The sequence below is a fragment of the Mobula hypostoma genome, chromosome 16, assembly GCF_963921235.1.
Source record: "Mobula hypostoma chromosome 16, sMobHyp1.1, whole genome shotgun sequence".
NCBI lineage: Eukaryota > Metazoa > Chordata > Chondrichthyes > Myliobatiformes > Myliobatidae > Mobula > Mobula hypostoma.
This window is the reverse complement of record NC_086112.1, coordinates 1,250,100-1,269,736: the sequence shown is the minus strand read 5'-3', so window position 1 is coordinate 1,269,736 and position 19,637 is coordinate 1,250,100. Positions and strand designations below refer to the sequence as shown.

The 19,637-nt window shown below is 45.2% G+C and overlaps 1 protein-coding gene across 3 annotated transcripts in view; it reads left to right on the top strand.

The window, feature by feature from the left end:
* Positions 1–19,637, top strand: part of LOC134357631 (transcription factor TFIIIB component B'' homolog) — a 133,094-nt gene that overhangs the window by 105,625 nt on the left and 7,832 nt on the right. The window contains exon 31 of one of the 3 annotated variants that reach the window (XR_010020682.1): positions 13,960–14,177. The exons of the other annotated variants lie outside the window; for them this stretch is intronic. The gene's annotated coding sequence lies outside the window, so the exon portion shown is untranslated. The remainder of the gene's footprint in view (positions 1–13,959; positions 14,178–19,637) is intronic. 3 annotated transcript variants of the gene reach the window in all.

The window sequence follows — 19,637 nt, the reverse complement described above, 5'->3', positions numbered from 1 at the left end:
TTTAGACCAGTCCAGTTGGGTTCCCAGGTTTTTCAAGTCCTGGACTACTTCCATATCCGTTACCTTGATGGAGATGCGAATGCAGGGTGTTTTCACCTTCCTGAAATCCACCACCAACTCCTTTGTTTTAGTGATGTTCAGCTGCAGGTGATTCAGCCCACACCCCTCAACAAAGTTATCCACACTCTACTGTACTCAGCCTCTTGACCCCAGCTGATACAGCCCACAACGGCCGGATCATACGAAAGCTTCTGCAGGTGGCAGGGCTCAGAGTTGTATCTGAGGTCTGAGGTGTAGATGGTGAACAGGAAGGAGGACAGGACAGTCCCCTGAGGTGCCCCTGTACTGCTAACCACAGTACCCGATACATAGCTCTGCAATCTCACATACTGTGGCCGACTGAACAGGTAGTCTGTAATCCAGGGCACTAGTGGAGCATCCGCCTTCATCTCTGTGAGCTTACTCCCTGGTAAAGCAGGTCGTATGGTGTTAAAAGCACTGGAGAAATCAAAGAACGTGATTCTCACAGTGCCGCCCAGCTCATCCAGATGAGTGTAAGCCCGTTGAAGCAGGAAGATAATGGCGTTCTCGACTCAATATGTGCTTGGTAAGCAAACTGCAGGGGGTCCTGTGATGGATTTACAATAGTCCGGAGATATGTCAGGACCTGTCTTTCTAATGATATCATAGCATGTGAAGTCAATGCCACTGGTCTGTCGTCACTGGGCATGGTGGGACACGTCTTCTTGGGTACTGGAACGAGGCTGAATGTTTTCCACAGCACAGGGACCCTCTCTAGGCTCAGGCTCAGATTAAAGATGTATTGAAAGACTGCACCCAGCTCAGTAGCACACACCTTGAGTACCCTTGGGCTGTTGCTGTCTGGGCTCGTAGCCTTGCCTGGGTGAAGTCTGATGAGCTCTCCCCTTACCTGCTCAGTCCATGTGTTGTGAGCTCTCCGGTGTTCTTGGAGAGATATGGAGGGCAAGGGTTGAGAGGGGAGGAGCTGGGGTGGCTGGGTTGTAGAGGGTAACAGAAGCCTCCTCAGCAAACCTGTTGAAAAGACATTTAACTCATTGGTCCTGTCCAGTTCCCCTTCAATTACCTGGTCTCTGGTCTTTTTGTACCCTGTGATCATTTTCATACCACTCCACACATCCTTTGTGTTGTTCTGCTGTAGTTTCCTCTCTAGCTTCTTCCTGTAGCAGTCCTTGCCCTGGGCAATCTTCTCCCTCAGTTCCCTCTAAACCAGCCTGATCTCCTCCCTATCTCCATCTCTGATTGCCCTCTTCTTCCTGTTCAGAATGGCTTTGATGTCTTTGGTGACCCAAGGCTTATTGCTTAGGAAACAGCGTACAGTCGTAGTTGGAACAGTATTATCCACACAGAAGCTGATGTACCCTGTAATGCAGTCTGTCAGTCCATCAATGTCCTCTCCATGTGGACTACAGAGCACATCCCAGTCAGTCCCTTCAAAGTAGCCGTGCAGGGCCTCTTTGGCCTCCTGTGACCATTTCTTAACAGACTTCTTGATCACAGGTTGCTGCTGGACCAGAGGCTTGTACAAGACCTGAAGGTGCACCAGGTTATGATCTGAATATTTGCATATAGCAGATCCAGTGTCTTATTTTCCCTGATTTGATAGTCTACAAACTCTGTGAAAGTAGACAAAGTCCAAGTTGATGTGGTTGAAATCCCCTGGTATAGTTAAGAAGGCATTTAGGTGTAGTATCTCTAGTCTCGCAGTAACTAAGTGAATGACGTCACACACCAGTGATGCAATAGCTGCAGGAGGGATGTAGACCTCAATGACAATGACATGAGAAAACTCTATGGGCAAAAATAATATGGACAGAGTCTTACGGCTAAAAGTTCAATGACTAGGCTGCATAACACTCCTTCATTGCGATGTGCCCAGGGTTGCACTATCTGTTGTTCAGAAAAACCGTGAGGCCTCCTCCTTCCTTCTTGCTGCTTTCGCTGCAACTCCAGTCTACCATCTAGATTCACATCAGAGTCTGGAATAGCCCTGTGAAGCCATGTCTCAGTGTAGCACATAACAGGGCTCTCATGGAACACCCTCTCTAACAATGTTAGCTCTTCCACCTTGTTACTGAGTGATCTTACGATTCCCATGATAATGGAAGAAATATACAGCTTGTATCTTCCCTTTCTTGTTCATCATCTTCTTCCAGCCCTATGTCCCCTATATTTCCTCCTCAACTCCTTGGGAATTTCAGATCTGTCAATGGGCAAAGCTCACTGTTGTAGACTCTGCAGCTGTTCCCTGGAATTAACAATGGACCCGTCAGCCGTTTCTGCTAGGACAGACTGGCTTGACAAGAAAGCAGGAACAAATGAGGTACTTACGGAGTATAAGAAATGCAAGAGAAAAATTAAGAAAATAAATCAGGAGGGCTAAAAGAAGGGATGAATTTGCTTTAGCAGACAAGGCGAAGGCGAATCCTGAGAGATTCTATACAGATGTAAAGAGCAAAAGGATTACAAGGGATAAAACTGGTTGTCTGGAAGATCAGAATGGTAATCTGTGTGTGGAGCTAAAAGTGATGGGGGAGATATAAATGGCATTTTTCCATCTCTATGACGGATACGGAAGTTTTAGAAGTGAGGCAAAGCGCACCGAGGTCACGGAGCCTTTTCAGATAACAGTAGAGGAAATATCTGCTGTCTTGAGTCAACTTAGGGTGGTAAATCCCCAGGGCCTAACAAGGAGTTTCCTCAGACCCTGTGGGAGGCAGGTGTAGAAATTGTAGCGGCCCTACCAAAGATATCTAAAAGGTGCTGAGTGACAGGTAAGGCACTGGAGAATTAGAGAATAACTAATATTGTTACACTGTTTAAGAAAGGCTCTAAAAAATAAACCACATCAGGAGTGGAAAAGTTATTGGAAGGTATTCTAAGGGACCGGATATATGAGTATTTGGATAAAGAGGGTCTAACCAATCTTATAGAGCTTTTCAAGGAACTTGCCTGGGGAGTCGATGAAGGCAAGGCAGTGGATGTTGTCGACATGGACTTTAGCAAGGCATTTGAGAAGGTTCCGCATACGAGGTTGGTCAAGAAGGTTCAGTTGCTTGGCATTCAAGATGAGTGAGTAAATTGGATTAAACATTAGAGGAAGCCAGAGAATAATAGTGGATGGTTCTCTCTCTGGAGGCTTGTGTCCATTTGTGTGCCACAGGGATCGTCATCTGTATTAATGCTCTAGATGGTAATGTGGTTAACTAGATCAGAAAGTTTATGGAAGACACTAAGATTGGGGGTGTAGTGGACAGAGAGAAAGATTATCAGAGCTTGCAGTGGGATCTGGGCCACTAGGAAAAAATGGGCTGCAAAATGGCAGATGGAATTTAATTCAGCGTTCCATGATCCTGAGAATTTCTGACAAAGAAATGAAAAAAGCGAATCATCAAAATGTTCGAATGATTGAAAAGTACAGCACAAATAAATGTTCTCTGCACTCTTTCAACCATTTTCACATCTTTCCTGTAGATAGGTGACCAAAACTGCACACATTTACTCCAAATTAAGCTTCACCAATGTCTTATACAAGCAGAGCCACTTATATGAGCTTTGAACCAGTTTTCTCATAGTTGGACAATGCACACCAGCGTTGTATACAAAGAACTACTTTTAAATCAGGGTGGTGATCAAGATTTCAAAGGCAGTTTCTCCAAGCTGAGGAGCGACCAGTTAGCAAGAGGCATTCATTAGAAAGTGTCAATAAAAACAGCATGTGTAAGTGGAGCAACCATTCTTTTGGAGTGTGCCAGTCCTTAGGGTGGCTTTAGCTCATCAGGGTTAGGCGACATTAGGCTTGGGTGAGGTAGATTGTCTTGTAAGTTACTCTCTCTCTTCTTATTTGTTCATTCCTCAGCTGCTACTGCATAGTATAGTGAGAATGGCTCTCCAGGGACAGTGTTTTGTACTGCGTGTGGGATGTGGGAGATAAACACATCTGCACCAGGTTCACCGAGCTGCAGCTCTTGAGAGAAAGTATTCAGAAACTGGAGCTGCAGCTCAATGATCTTCAACTCATACGGATTGAACTTGTAGCTACAGGGAGCTGGGTTGCAGAAGACAGGTAACTGGATGACTGTCAGGAGAAGGAGAGGAAATGCACAGCCAAAGCAGAGTACACTCGCAAACATTGCCTTCAGTGATAAGTCTATAACTTTAGATACTATTGAGGGGGATGATCTACCAGGAGGGAGCCGCAGTGACCGGGTCTCAGGCACAGAGTCTGGTGCGGTGGCTCCGAAGAGCAGAGAGGTGAAGAGGACTGCAGTGTTGATAGGAGATTCTGTAGTCAGAGGAACAGCAATGAGGTTCTGTGAGTGCAATAGAGACAAGCGGATCGTATGTTGCCTTCCTGGTGCCAAGATCAGGGATCAGGTCCGTGGCATTCTCAAGTGCGAGGGTGAGCAGTCAGAAGTCTTGGTAGATATTGACGCCAATGGCATAGGGAGACAAGATGAGGAGGTCCTGAAGGGGGATTTTAAGGAGCTAGGTAGAAAGCTGAGAAACAGGATGTCCAGGGTAATAATTTCTGGATTGCTGTCTGTGCCATGTACCAGTGAAGGCAAGAATAGAATGACTTAGCAGGTGAATGTGTAGCTGAAAAAGTGCAGCAGGGGCAGGGGTTCAGATTTATGGATCATTGGGATCTCTTCTGGGGAAGGTATGACCTATACAAAAGGGATGGGTTACACCTGAACCTGAGGGGTCCAATACACTTCTGGGCAGGTTAGCTAGCATTGTTCGGTGGGTTTAAACTAATTTGGCGGGGGGATGGGAACCAGAGTGATATTGTTGAAGATGAGGTAGTTGGTTTACAAATGGAGGCAATGTGTAGTGAGACTCTGAGCAAGGAGAGGCTATTGATAGGGCAAAATTGAAGTCAACAGGATGAGTTGCAACATAAAAGGTGGACAAAATTGAAAAAGGTGAATACAGGATTCAAGGTATTATATTCGAATGCGTGCAGTATATAGAAAAATGTCAATGAACTTGTAGCACAGTTAAAGGTTGATGTTGTGGGCATCACTGAATCATGTCTGAAAGAAGATTATAGCTGGGAGCTTAATGTCCAAGAATATATATTTTTATCAAAACAATAGGCAGAGAGGGTAGCGTGGCTATGTTGGTAAAAAGTGAAATTACATCACTTGAAACAGGTGACAAAGGGTCGGAAGGCATTGAATCTTTGTCGATAGAGCTACGGAACTGCAAAGGTAAAAACCTTCATGGGAGTAATATACAGTTTCCCAAACAGCATTAAGAATGTGGTCTGCAAGTTACAATGGGAGGTGGCAAATGTACGCCGAAAGGACAGTGTTACAATAGTCATGGGAGATTTCAATATGCAGGTAGGTTGGGAAAAACAGGTTGATGCTGGATTCCAAGAGTGGGAATTTCTAGAGTGCCTACAAGATGGCTTTTTAGAGCAGCTCATTGTTGAGCCCACTAGAGGGTCAACTATTCTTCATTGGATGCTGTGCAATGAAGTAGAATTGATTAGAACTGTAAGGGGAAAGTGATCATAATATGACAGAGCTCACCTGAAATTTGAGAAGGAGAAGCTAAAGTCAGATGTATCAGGATTACAGTGGAGTAAAGGGAATTACAGAGGCATGAGAGAGGAGTTGGCCAGAATTGATTGGAAAAGAGCACTGGTGGGATGATGGTAGAGCAGCAATACCTGGAATTTTTGAAGGCAATTCGGAAGGTACAGGATGTATACATCCCCAGAAGGAAGAAGTATTCTAAAGGCAAGATGACACAACCATGGCTAACAAGAGAAGTCAAAGGCATCATAAAAGCCAAGGAGAGGGCATATAATAGACCAAAGATTATTGGGAAATTTGAGGATTGGGAAGCTTTTAAATACCAACAGAAGGCAACTAAAAAAAAACATTCAGGAGATAAAGATGGAATGTGAAAGTAGTTAACCAATAACATTAAAGAGGAGAGCGAAAGTTTCTTGAGATACATATGAAGCCCCCTCACTGGGCTCGTATAGAAACCTAACTCGTTAGCCTCCTCTGCTAACAGCCACTGGACTCAGCGGTGAGAAAGTCACCTTCCTTAAACAATATACATCCAGTGTCAGTATGATTTGGGTCCAGCCTAACAGAAGAGTTCAGATGTTTCGATTAATGGAACCCCAATTTAAGACCATATGACATAGGAGAAGAATTTGGACATTCATCCCATCAAGTCTGCTCCGTCATTCCATCATGGCTGATCCTGGATCCCAGTCAAACCCATACACGTGCCTTTTCACCATGTCCTTTGAATGCCCCAACCAATCAAGAAACGATATCAACATTTGCTTTAAGTTTACCCATGAACTTGGCCTCCACTGCAGCCTGTGGCAGAGTATTCCACAGATTCACTAATCTCTAGCTTAAAAAAATTCCTCCTTACCTCTATTCTAACAGGTTGCCCCTCAGTTTTGAGGCTGTGCCTTCCAGTTCGGAATACCCCCACCATAGGAAACATCCTCTCCACATCCACCTATCTAGTCCTTTCAACATTCGGTAGGTTTCAATGAGATCCCTCCTGCATTCTTTTAAATTCCACTGAGTACAAGCCCAAAGCTGCCAAATGCTCCTCATATGTCCCATATGTATGGGACCTTCATTCCCGGAATCATCCTTGTGAACCTCCTCTGGACTCTCTCCAATGACAACACATCCTTTCTGAGATATGGGGCCCAAAACTGTTGACAATACTCCAAGTATGATGTGACTAGAAAGCCTCAACATTATTTCCTTGCTTTTATATCATATTCCCCTTGAAATAAATGCCAATGTTGCATTTGGCTTCTTTACCACAGACTCACCTGTAAGTTAATGTAGGGAGATGTCTGGGAGTCTTGCCCGAGGACTCCCAAGTCCCTCTGCACCCCTGATGTTTGAATCTTCTCCCCATTTAAATAATAATCCACACTATTGTCCCTTTTACCAAAATGCATTACCATACATTTCCTAGCACTGTATTCCATCTCCCACTTCTTTGCCTGTTCTTTCAACTTGTTTAAGTCCTGCAATCGCATTGCTTCCTCAGCACTACCTATCCCTCCACCTATCTTCGTATCATCCGCAAACTTTGTCAGAAAGCCATTAATTCCATTATCTAAATCACTGACAAACACTGTGAAAAGTAGCAGTCCCAATACTGATCCCTGAGGAACACCACTAGTCACTGGTAGCCAACCAGAAAAGGCCCCCTTTATTCCCACTCGCCGCCTCCTCCTTGTCAACTATTTCTCTATCCCTGCTAGTAATCTTTCCTATAACACGATAAGATTTTATCTTGTTAAGTAGTCTCATGTGTGGCACCTTATCAAATGCCTTCTGAAAATCCAAGTAAATGACATCCACTGCCTCTCCTTTGTCCACCCTGCTTGTTACTTCCTCAGAAAACTCAACAGATCTGTCAGGCAAGATTCCCCTTTACAGAAACCATGCTGACTTTGACTTACTTTATCATTAGTCTCCAAGTACCTTGAAACCTCATCCTTAATAATAGATTCGAACACCTTCCCAACCACTGAGGTTAGGCTAACTGGCCTATAATTTCCTTTCTTTTGCCTTCCTCCCTTCTTAAAGAGTGGAGGGACATTTGCAATTTTCCAGTCCTCTGAGACCAAGCCGGAATCAAGTGATTCTTGAAAGATCATGACCAATGCATCTGTTATCTCTTCAGCAACCTCTCTCAGGACTCTGGGATGTAGTCCATCTGGTCCAGGTGACTTATCTACCTTTGAGTTTGCCTAGCACTTTTTCCTTTGTAATAGCAATGTCACTCAGTCCTACTCACAGACCTCTGGCACACTGCTCGTGAACGCTATGTAAATACTAATGAGAGAAAATCTGCAGATACTGGAAATACAAGCAACACACACAAAATGCTGGAGGATCTCAGCAGGATATACTTCCTATATACAGTTTTCCATTGGCAAGAAATAACAAATCGTACCCTGCATACAATTTTAAAGAAAGTGTATTTACTAATTTCAGCTTTATCAACCAGTTATTAAAAGGAAAAGAGAAAGAAAACAAATAAAAGAGCCCATTACAATTAAACCAGTCTAAATGTGCACGGTGTTGGATCTTGTATCAATCAAAAGCTGAGTGTGACTGTTACCGGTAAGTGGTAGAACTTTCCATCCTGGATTCCTTCGACTCACGAAACACCCCTTGCAATCATGTCTTTCCATCGGATCAAATCCTATGGCCGTCTCTCCCAGTCTTCTCCTCTCACCAGCTTCCGCTAAAAAGACCCTGAAATCCACCAGTGTCCGTCACAGAATTCCCTCTGCCCAGCTTTCTTTGAAACCTTCTCCCAATTCCACCATTCTGATTAGCTGACATGACATTCCTCAGTTGAACATCATAGCCCTTTATCTTTAACCGAGACCGAGAAACCATCAGCGGGACAGAAAGCTACTTAATGAAATAACCTACTACATTAGCAGTAAAAATCTTCACCAGGGTATTACGTTCTCCCCTCACCAAAAATAGTCATGTCCTCATGACTTTGAAATTTATCAAACCATTGTTAATAACACAGTATTCAAAGGAATCAGGACCCCCAACTAATTTGTAAATGGTAGTAACATATCTTGTTTTGGGGATAGACGCAACACTCTGTTTCCCCAGTACGTCATATGCCAGCCTATATGGGGGTTTTCTGACTCTCTGTGACCTTCTTATCTCATCTTCAGCCTCAAGCACTCCTTGGGGTTTTTCCTGTCTACTGGGGGATGCCTCCTTCTGTCCATCACTTGTGCCTTCTGGCAACTCACGTCTCCCAGTTACCTGACTGAGTTCAGCTTCATCCCCACTTAAACTGGAGCTCAGCTTCCCTTCACTGTCCAGCATCGCATCTGCCTGTCCACTGCTGGCACCTCCTGCTACATCTCAGTCAGGGTGGGAGATTCAGGAGTCTCTACATCAATTCTTGGCGAATTTGTATTGGGCAACATATACCACAACCCCATTTCTGCATCCTCATGACTTCAGCACAATCATCTGATGTTTCTCAAGCAAAACCAACTGGAAAGCTAAGGCCTGTCTGGAGGAGGTGTGACCTTGTATAAAACCTGTTTCCTCAACTTCAGTTTGTTCCATTCTCTCATCAGTAGGGACATTGTAGGGTGTTTTGTCTTTTCAACTTGGGCCATATCTCCTTCTGCAACAGATGACCAAATGGCACCGATACAAGGGTCGTCTTGCTGGGCTGCTGCCAATTCAGTAGGAGTCAAGGCAGGCAAATGCTTCATATCCAGACCGGTCAAGTGGCAGTAAGCTTGTGGAGTGGTGCAACCAAAAGCTCCCAAATGATCCACCACTCTATCCTGCCCTGGCCTTGCCTCTGACTTCCCCGTAGTGGAAAACTGGCACATTGCTTTAACACCAGAGGCAGGAATGCTGTTCCACTCTTGTCCATTTCCAGCAACTCATGAGAACATCAGGACAGTGCATCCATATCAATGTTTTGGCTCCCCGGCTGATATTTCAGGCTGAAGTCATAAGCAGACAACGCCGTCGACCACCGATGACCTGTGGTATCCAACTTTGCCGAGATCAGTATATAAGTCAGTGGATTGTGGTCAGCCCTCACGTCAAACTTGACACTATATTAATAGTCACTTAACTTATCCACCACAGTCCATTTCAATGCCAGAACCTCCAATCTGTCCGCAGGGGAGTTTCATTCAGAGGACGACAGACTCTGGCTGACGAATGCAACAGGTCTCAACCCTTTGCCCTGTTCCTGATATAGAACACCCCTAAACCCTCATGGCTGGTGTCAGTATGCAGTACATATGGCAAATGGGGGTTTGCAAAGGCCAACACAGGTGCTTTAGTCAGCAGCTGAAAGGCATCTTCACATTTTACATCCCATGTTTCCTCTGAAAGGTTCCGAAGGGCTAAGATAAAAGTTACCTTCTTCTCCTTCCTTTCTTCTTCCTCTCTTCCCCAAGGGAGGGTAACCACCCAGAAGCTCATTCAAAGGGTGGCTTACTTTGGAGTAGTGGTAGGCAGCTGTCGATCCCAGGGGATCATGGGTTTGCACCTGTGGTGGACTGTGACCTCTCCAGGGCGTAGGCTTGGGTGGGAAGATTTGAAGGACCGGCTGTTGCCCATGCAGTGGGTTCCCCCTCTCCATGTCACTGATGGGAAGGGCAACTGCCAATACAGCTTGGCACCAGAGTTGTCGCAGAGGTTGCCAGAGTGAGGTTGTAAACAACATCAAACTGCTTTAGGGACTCCGGCTCCAGATTTCTTCCTTGGAATTTACTCCGGTAGCCTTTCCCATGAATGGGTATGGCCACAAGGAACGGAGTTTTAAAATCAGAGTTTGCCTTCTAGGTGGGCTACCATCCATGGCTGACAAGCCCCACCTGCCTGAAGCAACTGGTTTTGAGGCATCATCTGCCTTTGCCCCTTCTCTTGTCAGCAGAAACAGTTCTGCTAGGCCTAGTAGCTAAGCCACATGTGAAGCCCAAGTGTTGGACTTGGTTGTCAGAGGCTGTTAGAGTCACACACCATTTGGAGCACTTTATAGTAGTAGGAGCTTATCCCCCTACCACCCCCGGCTATGACAACCTTAGGAACCTAAGGTGTAGTTCTTCACAAATCTCTGGTAATACCCACAGAATCCAAGAGATGAGCATAGAGCACTCACATTCTTGGGCCTTGGCCATGTGGTTACCACCTCTATCTTGGACAGATCCGTAGCTACTTCATCTGTGAGACTATGTGACCGAGGTAGTTGACTGATGTCTTACAGAACTGGCATTTTTTAGTTTTAACCCTTTGGCTTTCAGGTAGTCTAGCACCTTCAGTAGCCTTGTCTTGTGTTCCTCCAACGTGGACCCGAATACTGTGAGATCATCCACGTACACCAGTACTTCAAGAAAGTTCATGTCCCTAACAGTCTTCTCCATGATACGTTGGAAAGTAACCAGTGCTAATCAAAATGGACATATGAATGTCATCTTCTCTTTGTCAGCTTCACTCATGGGTATCTGATAATACCCACTTCTTAGGTTCTGCACACTGAAGCATTTTACTCCACTCAGGCAGGCCAGAGCAGCGATCCATGGAATAGTATATTTGTCAGGGACCGTGCATCGGTTTTCTCTCCAACAGTCAACACACATTCGTACCTTCCCATTCTTCTTCCTTGACACCACTACGGGTGACATGTAGGGACTCCTTGACTGGGTGATAATTCCATCTTCCTTCAGTTTCAGCAGATGCTGCTGAGCATATTCCACCTTCATTGGTGCTAATCGTCATAACTTTTCTCTGAAAGGAGTGTCCTCTGTCACTCAGATGGTGTGGTGAGAACTCTTGGAGCAACCCACATCAAACTTGTCAGTAGAAAAGACATCTTTGAAGTCGAACATCTTCTCCATTAGTCTCCATTTCCATCTCTTGGGTACTGGGAAGTCAACAAAGTCGAAAGACTTTGCTGTTAACTTTCCCAATCCAGGAGATTCTTTCCCGATCCAGGAGATTGTCTCTCTCCTAGTTTTCTCACCAGAAAAGTAGACATTACGGTAATTGGGAAAAGCTGCATCTTTGGCATCCCACATCTGACGGTGACCTCTCTCTCTGAGGAGTTCCTGACAATCATTGTCATCCTGTTTACCTGTACAACTGATGGCTTCTGCAGTTCGGGCCTCACTAGTACCCCAGCAGGTAAGCTTCTGGGGCGTCCACCAGGAGGGCCTCAGCATCAGGGAATTTGGGGTTTCCCGACAGGTTTAGGCTGGGTGTACCTCGCAATTCCTCGTTTATGCTCATCATCCTGCTCAGGAGGGACCTGCACTTTTGCAAAAATAGCCCTGAACGATGGGTGAATGCTCAAGGTTTTCAAAAAATTCTCTCCATTTCTCTCCTTGTAGGCTCCAATGAGCCTTCCCACAATGTGAGTATTTGTTCCCACAATAATGGAAGCTTCGCCCTTTTCAACTGGGTCTCAGGCACTCCAACATCCGCTTCTGAAAACCCCAGCTTCGATGACAGATAGCCATCATGCAAGTAACATCAGTACTAAGGCCCCAAATTTCTCAGGCACTGACTGGCATCGATGGTAGATGGCGTCAAATACTGGTTGTAGAGGGATCTATAAGGTAGAGTCACCAGAGGACCTGTGTCAAGTATGGCTCCAGCATAAATGTCCTCAATCCTTATGGATACACCCGAGCTTGACCCCACAAAGCCTTCAGGAATAAGGTTTTGTACTTTAGTGTATTCCTTGATACATTGATTAGAATGTGTTCACCCCAAGTCGCCAGGTTGTTCCTTTACTGGCTCTCTGTGAAGTTTCCCAAATTCCTTTTCCATTGAAGTAACCATTGGGTCACTTCCCACTTGAAATGTCCATCCCCACCACAGTTGTAACAGAACATACTGGCTGCTTCCATTGTCAAGAGACCTGGTCAGTAGCAGCCCTCTGCTTGGTACGTCTACCTGTGGTTCTGGTTTCCTATTGGCCTTGTCACACTAGGTGGTAGAACTAGCTGACATCAACCGAGATACCTTGGCTTGCAGGTTTTTCCACTACATCCTGCAAATCCCCTGTTTGTGTGACATCAGGAGTTGCTTCAGCAACAGAGAGTACTACTGAGGACTTTGCCCTGCCAATGGAGTCCTCCCGCTCATCTATCGTCTTTTCCTCCTCACTTACTTCTCTGATCAACTCAACAAGTGAGGGAGGGGGGACGCTTATGAGACAGTCGAATGCTTAAAGCAATCACGTCACGTGGCTGTGCACCTTTCACCTCCATCAGCCAATTGAATGGTCCCTTTACAGCACAAGTAATGCAACTCTCTCTCTAGCCTGAAAATGTAGGCAGAAGGTTTCTCCCCTTTTTCCTGGAATGCGTGCCTGAGCCTCAAAAGCTCCACCGGGCTGTCCATCGTGCCAAAAACAGTTTCTAATGCTTGCATGTAACCCATAGACATGACCAAAGGGTTCTCTGCCTTTAAGGGCCTCACACCTCAGCAGCTGGACCAATCGCTGCCTTTTCATATTATCCCAGCACGGCCACTCATCCAGGAAGTGAGATGTCTGCTCTGCTGAAGTCTCATATTCCTCCTCCCCACCAGGGGTGGGCTTGACACCCTTGGAACATTCTCAGCCTACGATAACTTTGACTCTCTGCCAGTACACATTAGCATTTATCTACCAGTGATGTAATTTCCAATACCAGTCAGAATTTTCACCACCCACTGAGAGACCCATTTGACCTTTCATTCAGACAACTCCTCCCCCTCACTTTGCAGAAATGAAAACAACTTGTCTTTAAAGTCTTCATCCTCAGCTCCAAGAAACTTGTCTTTAAATTCTTCACCCTTGGCTGCACTCCCCACTTCTCTAACAGTATGGGTGGCTCATGCCCCCACCTCTCCTGGTGTCCCTACCCTATCAGGCAGCACAACTTCAATCATGTCAGTGTTAGTCTGGACTAACATGATATCCTTTCCTGCTGATTGATCAAACAGCCGTTCAACTAGTGTAACTTCCCTAACACTTAAACTGAATTTAGCACTCTAATCAGCAATTTGTCTGGGCTGTGGATATCCTTTCCACTCAGAGCATAAGCATTAGTTGTGAGTAATCTCTTTGAATTGCACCGAAGCTGTGTCCATAATCAAATACCTTAATCACTTTCCCCGATACTAGTTTAAACACACAAATCACTTACTCAATTCTTACAGCAATTACACAGCATTTGGCAAATTGCAGATGATAGCCTCCACAATGAACCCCCTCACTGGGCTCGTATAGAAACTTGGCTCTAACAGCCTCTAGACTCAGCAGTGAGAAAGCCACCTTTTTTAATATACGTCTAGGGTTGATCTGATTTGGGTCCAAGCAAACAGGAAAATTGGATTTTTTTATTTACAGAACCCTGATTCAGGAAATACTGTATAAATACTGCCCATATACAATTATACAAGAGGGAAAGCAACCAGAAGTCGTGATACATGTCGGGACCAACGACATAGTCAGGAAGAGGGATGAGGTCCTGAAGTGAGAGTTTCGGGAACTAGGCAGAAGGCTGAAGAACAGGACCTCAAGGGTGACGTTCTCAGGATTGCTGCCAGTGCTACGTGACAGAGATGGTAAGAATTGGAGGAGATGGCAGTTAAATGCGTGGCTGAGGAGTTGGTGCAGGGAGCAGGGTTTTAGATTTTTAGATCATTGGGATCTCTTCTGGGGAAGGTGGGACCTGTACAGATTCGATGGGTTGCACCTGAACTCGAGGGGGAGCAATATCCTTGCAGGTAGGTTTGCTAGCATGGTTCGGGAGGGTTTAAACTAATTTGCGAGGGGGATGGGACCCAGAGTGATAGAGCAGTGAAAGAAGTGCATGGAGTAAAGCCAGATCTAACATACAGAGAGGCTTTGAGGAAAGAGAAGCAGAATAAACGGTGTAAAGACAGTAAGGTAGAAGGGCTGAAATGTGTGTACCTCAATGCAAGAAGCATCAGGAACGAAGGTGATGAACTGAGAGCTTGGATACATACATGGAATTATGATGTAGTGGCTATTACAGAGACTTGGCTGGCACCAGGGCAGGAATGGATTCTCAATATTCCTGGATTTCAGTGCTTTAAAAGGGATAGAGAGGGCGGAAGCAGAGGAGGAGGGGTGGCATTACTGGTCAGGGATATATTACAGCTACAGAAAGGGTGGGTAATGTAGCAGGATCCTCTTTTGAGTCAATATGGGTGGAAGTCAGGAACAGGAAGGGAACAGTTACTCTGCTGGGGGTATTCTATAGGCCCCCTGGTAGCAGCAGAGATACAGAGGAGCAGATTGGGAGGCAGATTTTGGAAAGGTGCAAAAATAACAGGGTTGTTATCATGGGTGACTTTAACTTCCCTAATATTGATTGGCACCTGATTAGTTCCAAGGGTTTAGATGGGCAGAATTTGTTAAGTGTGTCCAGGATGGATTCCTGTCGCAGTATGTGGACAGGCCGACCAGGGGGAATGCCATACTAGATCTAGTACTAGGTAATGAACCGGGTCAGGTCACAGATCTCTCAGTGGGTGAGCATCTGGGGGACAGTGACCACCGCTCCCTGGCCTTTATAATTATCATGGAAAAGGATAGAATCAAAGAGGACAGGAAAATTTGTAATTGGGGAAAGGCAAATTATGAGGCTATAAGGCTAGAACTTGCGGGTGTGAATTGGGATGATGTTTTTGCAGGGAAATGCACTATGGACATGTGGTCGATGTTTAGAGATCTCTCGCAGGATGTAAGGGATAAATTTGTCCCGGTGAGGAAGATAAAGAATAGTAGGGTGAAGGAACCATGGGTGCTAAGTGAGGTGGAAAATCTAGTCAGGAGGAAGGCGGCAGCATACATGAGGTTTAGGAAGCAAGGATCAGATGGGTCTATTGAGGAATATAGGGAAGCAAGAAAGGAGCTTAAGAAGGGGCTGAGAAGAGCAAGAAGGGGGCATGAGAAGGCCTTGGCGAGTAGGGTAAAGGAAAACCCCAAGGCATTCTTCAATTATGTGAAGAAAAAAAGGATGACAGAAGTGAAGGTAGGATCGATTAGAGATAAAGGTGGGAAGATGTGCCTGGAGGCTGTGGAAGTGAGCGAGGTCCTCAATGAATACTTCTCTTCGGTATTCACCAATGAGAGGGAACTTGATGATGGTGAGGACAATATGAGTGAGGTTGATGTTCTGGAGCATGGTGATATTAAGGGAGAGGAGGTGTTGGAGTTGTTAAAATACATTAGGACAGTTAAGTCCCCGGGGCCTGACGGAATATTCCCCAGGCTGCTCCACGAGGCGAGAGAAGAGATTGCTGAGCCTCTGGCTAGGACCTTTATGTCCTTGTTGTCCACAGGAATGGTACCGGAGGATTGGAGGGAGGCGAATGTTGTCCCCTTGTTCAAAAAAGGTGGTAGGGATAGTCCGGGTAATTATAGACCAGTGAGCCTTACGTCTATGGTGGGAAAGCTGTTGGAAAAGATTCTTAGAAATAGGATCTATAGGCATTTAGAGAATCATGGTCTGATCAGGGACAGTCAGCATGGCTTTGTGAAGGGCAGATCGTGTCTAACAAGCCTGATTGAGTTCTTTGAGGAGGTGACCAGGCATATAGATGAGGGTAGTGCAGTGGATGTGATCTATATGGATTTTAGTAAGGCATTTGACAAGGTTCCACACGGTAGGCTTATTCAGAAAGTCAGAAGGCATGGGATCCAGGGAAGTTTGGCCAGGTGGATTCAGAATTGGCTTGCCTGCAGAAGGCAGAGGGTGGTGGTGGAGGGAGTACATTCAGATTGGAGGATTGTGACTAGTGGTGTCCCACAAGGATCTGTTCTGGGACCTCTACTTTTCGTGATTTTTATTAACGACCTGGATGTGGGGGTAGAAGGGTGGGTTGGCAAGTTTGCAGAGGACACAAGGGTTGGTGGTGTTGTAGATAGTGTAGAGGACTGTCAAAGATTGCAGAGAGACATTGATAGGATGCAGAAGTGGGCTGAGAAGTGGCAGATGGAGTTCAACCCGGAGAAGTGTGAGGTGGTACACTTTGGAAGGACAAACTCCAAGGCAGAGTACAAAGTAAATGGCAGGATTCTTGGTAGTGTGGAGGAGCAGAGGGATCTGGGGGTACATGTCCACAGATCCCTGAAAGTTGCCTCACAGGTGGATAGGGTAGTTAAGAAAGCTTATGGGGCGTTAGCTTTCATGAGTCGAGGGATAGAGTTTAAGAGTCGCGATGTAATGATGCAGCTCTATAAAACTCTGGTTAGGCCACACTTGGAGTATTGTGTCCAGTTCTGGTCACCTCACTATAGGAAGGATATGGAAGCATTGGAAAGGGTACAGAGGAGATTTACCAGGATGCCGCCTGGTTTAGAAAGTATGCACTATGATCAGAGATTAAGGGAGCTAGGGCTTTACTCTTTGGAGAGAAGGAGGATGAGAGGAGACATGATAGAGGTGTACAAGATAATAAGAGGAATAGATAGAGTGGATAGCCAGCGCCTCTTCCGCGGGGCACCACTGCTCAATACAAGAGGACATGGCTTTAAGGTAAGGGGTGGGAAGTTCAAGGGGGATATTAGAGTAAGGTTTTTTACTCAGAGAATGGTTGGTGCGTGGAATGCACTGCCTGAGTCAGTGGTGGAGGCAGATACACTAGTGAAGTTTAAGAGACTACTAGACAGGTATATGGAGGAATCTATGGTGGGGGCTTATATGGGAGGCAGGGTTTGAGGGTCGGCAGAACATTGTGGGCCGAAGGGCCTGTACTGTGCTGTACTATTCTATGTTCTATGTTAAGAGTTAACAGATCGTACACCGCATAAAATTATAAAAAAAGTGTATTCACTAATTTCAGCTTTATCAACCGGTTACTAAGAGGAAAAGAAAAAGGAAAAAAAAAATTAAAAGGCCTATTATAATTAAACCAGTCTAAATGTGCACATTGTTGGAGCTCATTTCTTCCAAAAGTTGAGTATGACTGTTACTCATGGCGCCAAATTCTCATCACCAATCACCAGTAGAACTTCCCATCTTGGACTCCTTCAACTCATGAAGCATTCCTTTCAATCATGTCTTCCCATTGGATCACATCCTACAGCTGTCTCTCCCAATCTCTTTCTCTCTCCATCTTGCTCCAAAAAGACCATGAACCCCACCAGTGTCTATCATAAAAACCTCTCTGAAGAAGGTTTCCCAATTCCACCATCCTGATTGGCTGAATCAACATTTCTAAGTTGAACATCACAGCCCCTTTCACTGAAACCCAAACACTATCAGCAGGACACACTGCTTCTACACAAAGCTACTAAATGAAGTACCCTACTACATTAGCAGTAAAAATCTGAACCAGGGCAGTCAGTACATAGAAAGAGTAAAACAGGCAAGAGTGGATATTGGACTGCTGGAAAACGATGCTGGAGAAGTTGTAATTGGGGACAAGGAAATGGTGGACAAACTGAATAAGTATTTTGCATCAGTCTTCATGGTGGAAGACACCAGCAGTATGGTGGAAATTCCAGGTGTCAGGGGTCATGAAGTGTGTGAAGTTACCAATACTAGAGAGAATGTTCTTGGGAAACTGAAAGGTCTGGAGGTAGGTAAGTCACCTGGACCAGATGGTGTACAGCCCAGTGTTCTGAAAGATGTGGCTGAAGAGATTGTGGTGGCATTACTAATGATCCTCCAAGAATCACTAGATTCTGGAATGGTTCCGGAAGACTGGAAGATTGTAACTGCAGGGTTCAAAGGAGGTTCACGAAAATGGCTTCAGGATTAAACGGCTTGGCATATGAAAGTGTTTGATGGCTTTGCACCTGTATTCACTGAAATTCGGAAGAATGAGGGGTGATCTCATTGAAGCCTATTGAATGATGAAAGGCAAACAAGAGGAATTCTGCAGATGCTGGAAATTCAAGCAACACACATCAAAGTTGCTGGTGAACGCAGCGGGCCAGTGTGTTGGTTGAATGATGAAAGGCCTTGCTGGAATGACGTGGAGAGGATGTTTCCTATGGTGGGAGAGTCTAAGACCAGGGGACACAGCCTCAGAATAGAGGGGGATCCTTTTAGAATGGAGGAGGGATTTCTTTAGCCAGAGAGTGGTGAATCTGTGGAATTCTTTGCCACAGACAGCTGTGGAGGCCAAGTCTTTATGTATATTTAAGGTAGTGGTTGTTAGATTCTTGATTGGTCAGGGCATGAAGGGATACAAGGGGAAGGCAGGAGATTGGAGCTGAGAGTAAAAATGGATCTATGATGAAGTGGCAGTGCAGACACGATGGGCTAAATGGCCTAATTCTGCTCCTGTATCTTATGGTCTTAACTGTTCTGGTGCTCTGGTTCCCATCTCCCTGCAGCTCTTGTTTATACCCCTCCTCCACACTTCCCCACTTTCCTGCTGCGATGTTAGTCCCCTTCCAGTTCAAATGCAAACCATTTCTGTAGAAGTCCCACTTTCTCTGGAACAGAGACCTGTACTGAAGAGATGTGGGAGAAGCCAGAGGTGGTAGTACTGTGCTGCTAGAAGGTGTGTGAACCCTGTAGAATTGTCTCTATTTCTGCATAAAGTGTGATCAGATCTTCACGTAATCCTAAAAGAGAACCCAGTTAAATAAATAACACAAAACATTACGCTTGTTCATTTATTTATTGAGAAAAATGATCCAATATTGTTAGATGTGTATGTTGGAAAAAGTATGTGAACCTTTGGTTTCAGTAACTGGTGTTATCCCCTTGTACAGCAATAACTTCAACCAAATGTTTCTGATAACTGTTGATCAGTCCTGCATATTGGCTTGGAGGAATTTTGGGCCATTCCTCCGTGCAAAACTGCTTCAATGCTGGGATGTTGGTGGGCTTCCTTGCATAAACTGCTTGCTCCAGGTCCTTCCACAACATTTCTGTAGGATTAAGGCTAGGACTTTGACTCGGCCATTCCAAAACACAGATTTTCTTCTGTTGTTGGTTTACTCTCTTCTTTTGGATCATTGTCTTGTTGCATTATCCAATTTCTATTAAGCTTCAGATAAGGGACTACTACCCTAATATTCTCCTGCAATACGTCTTG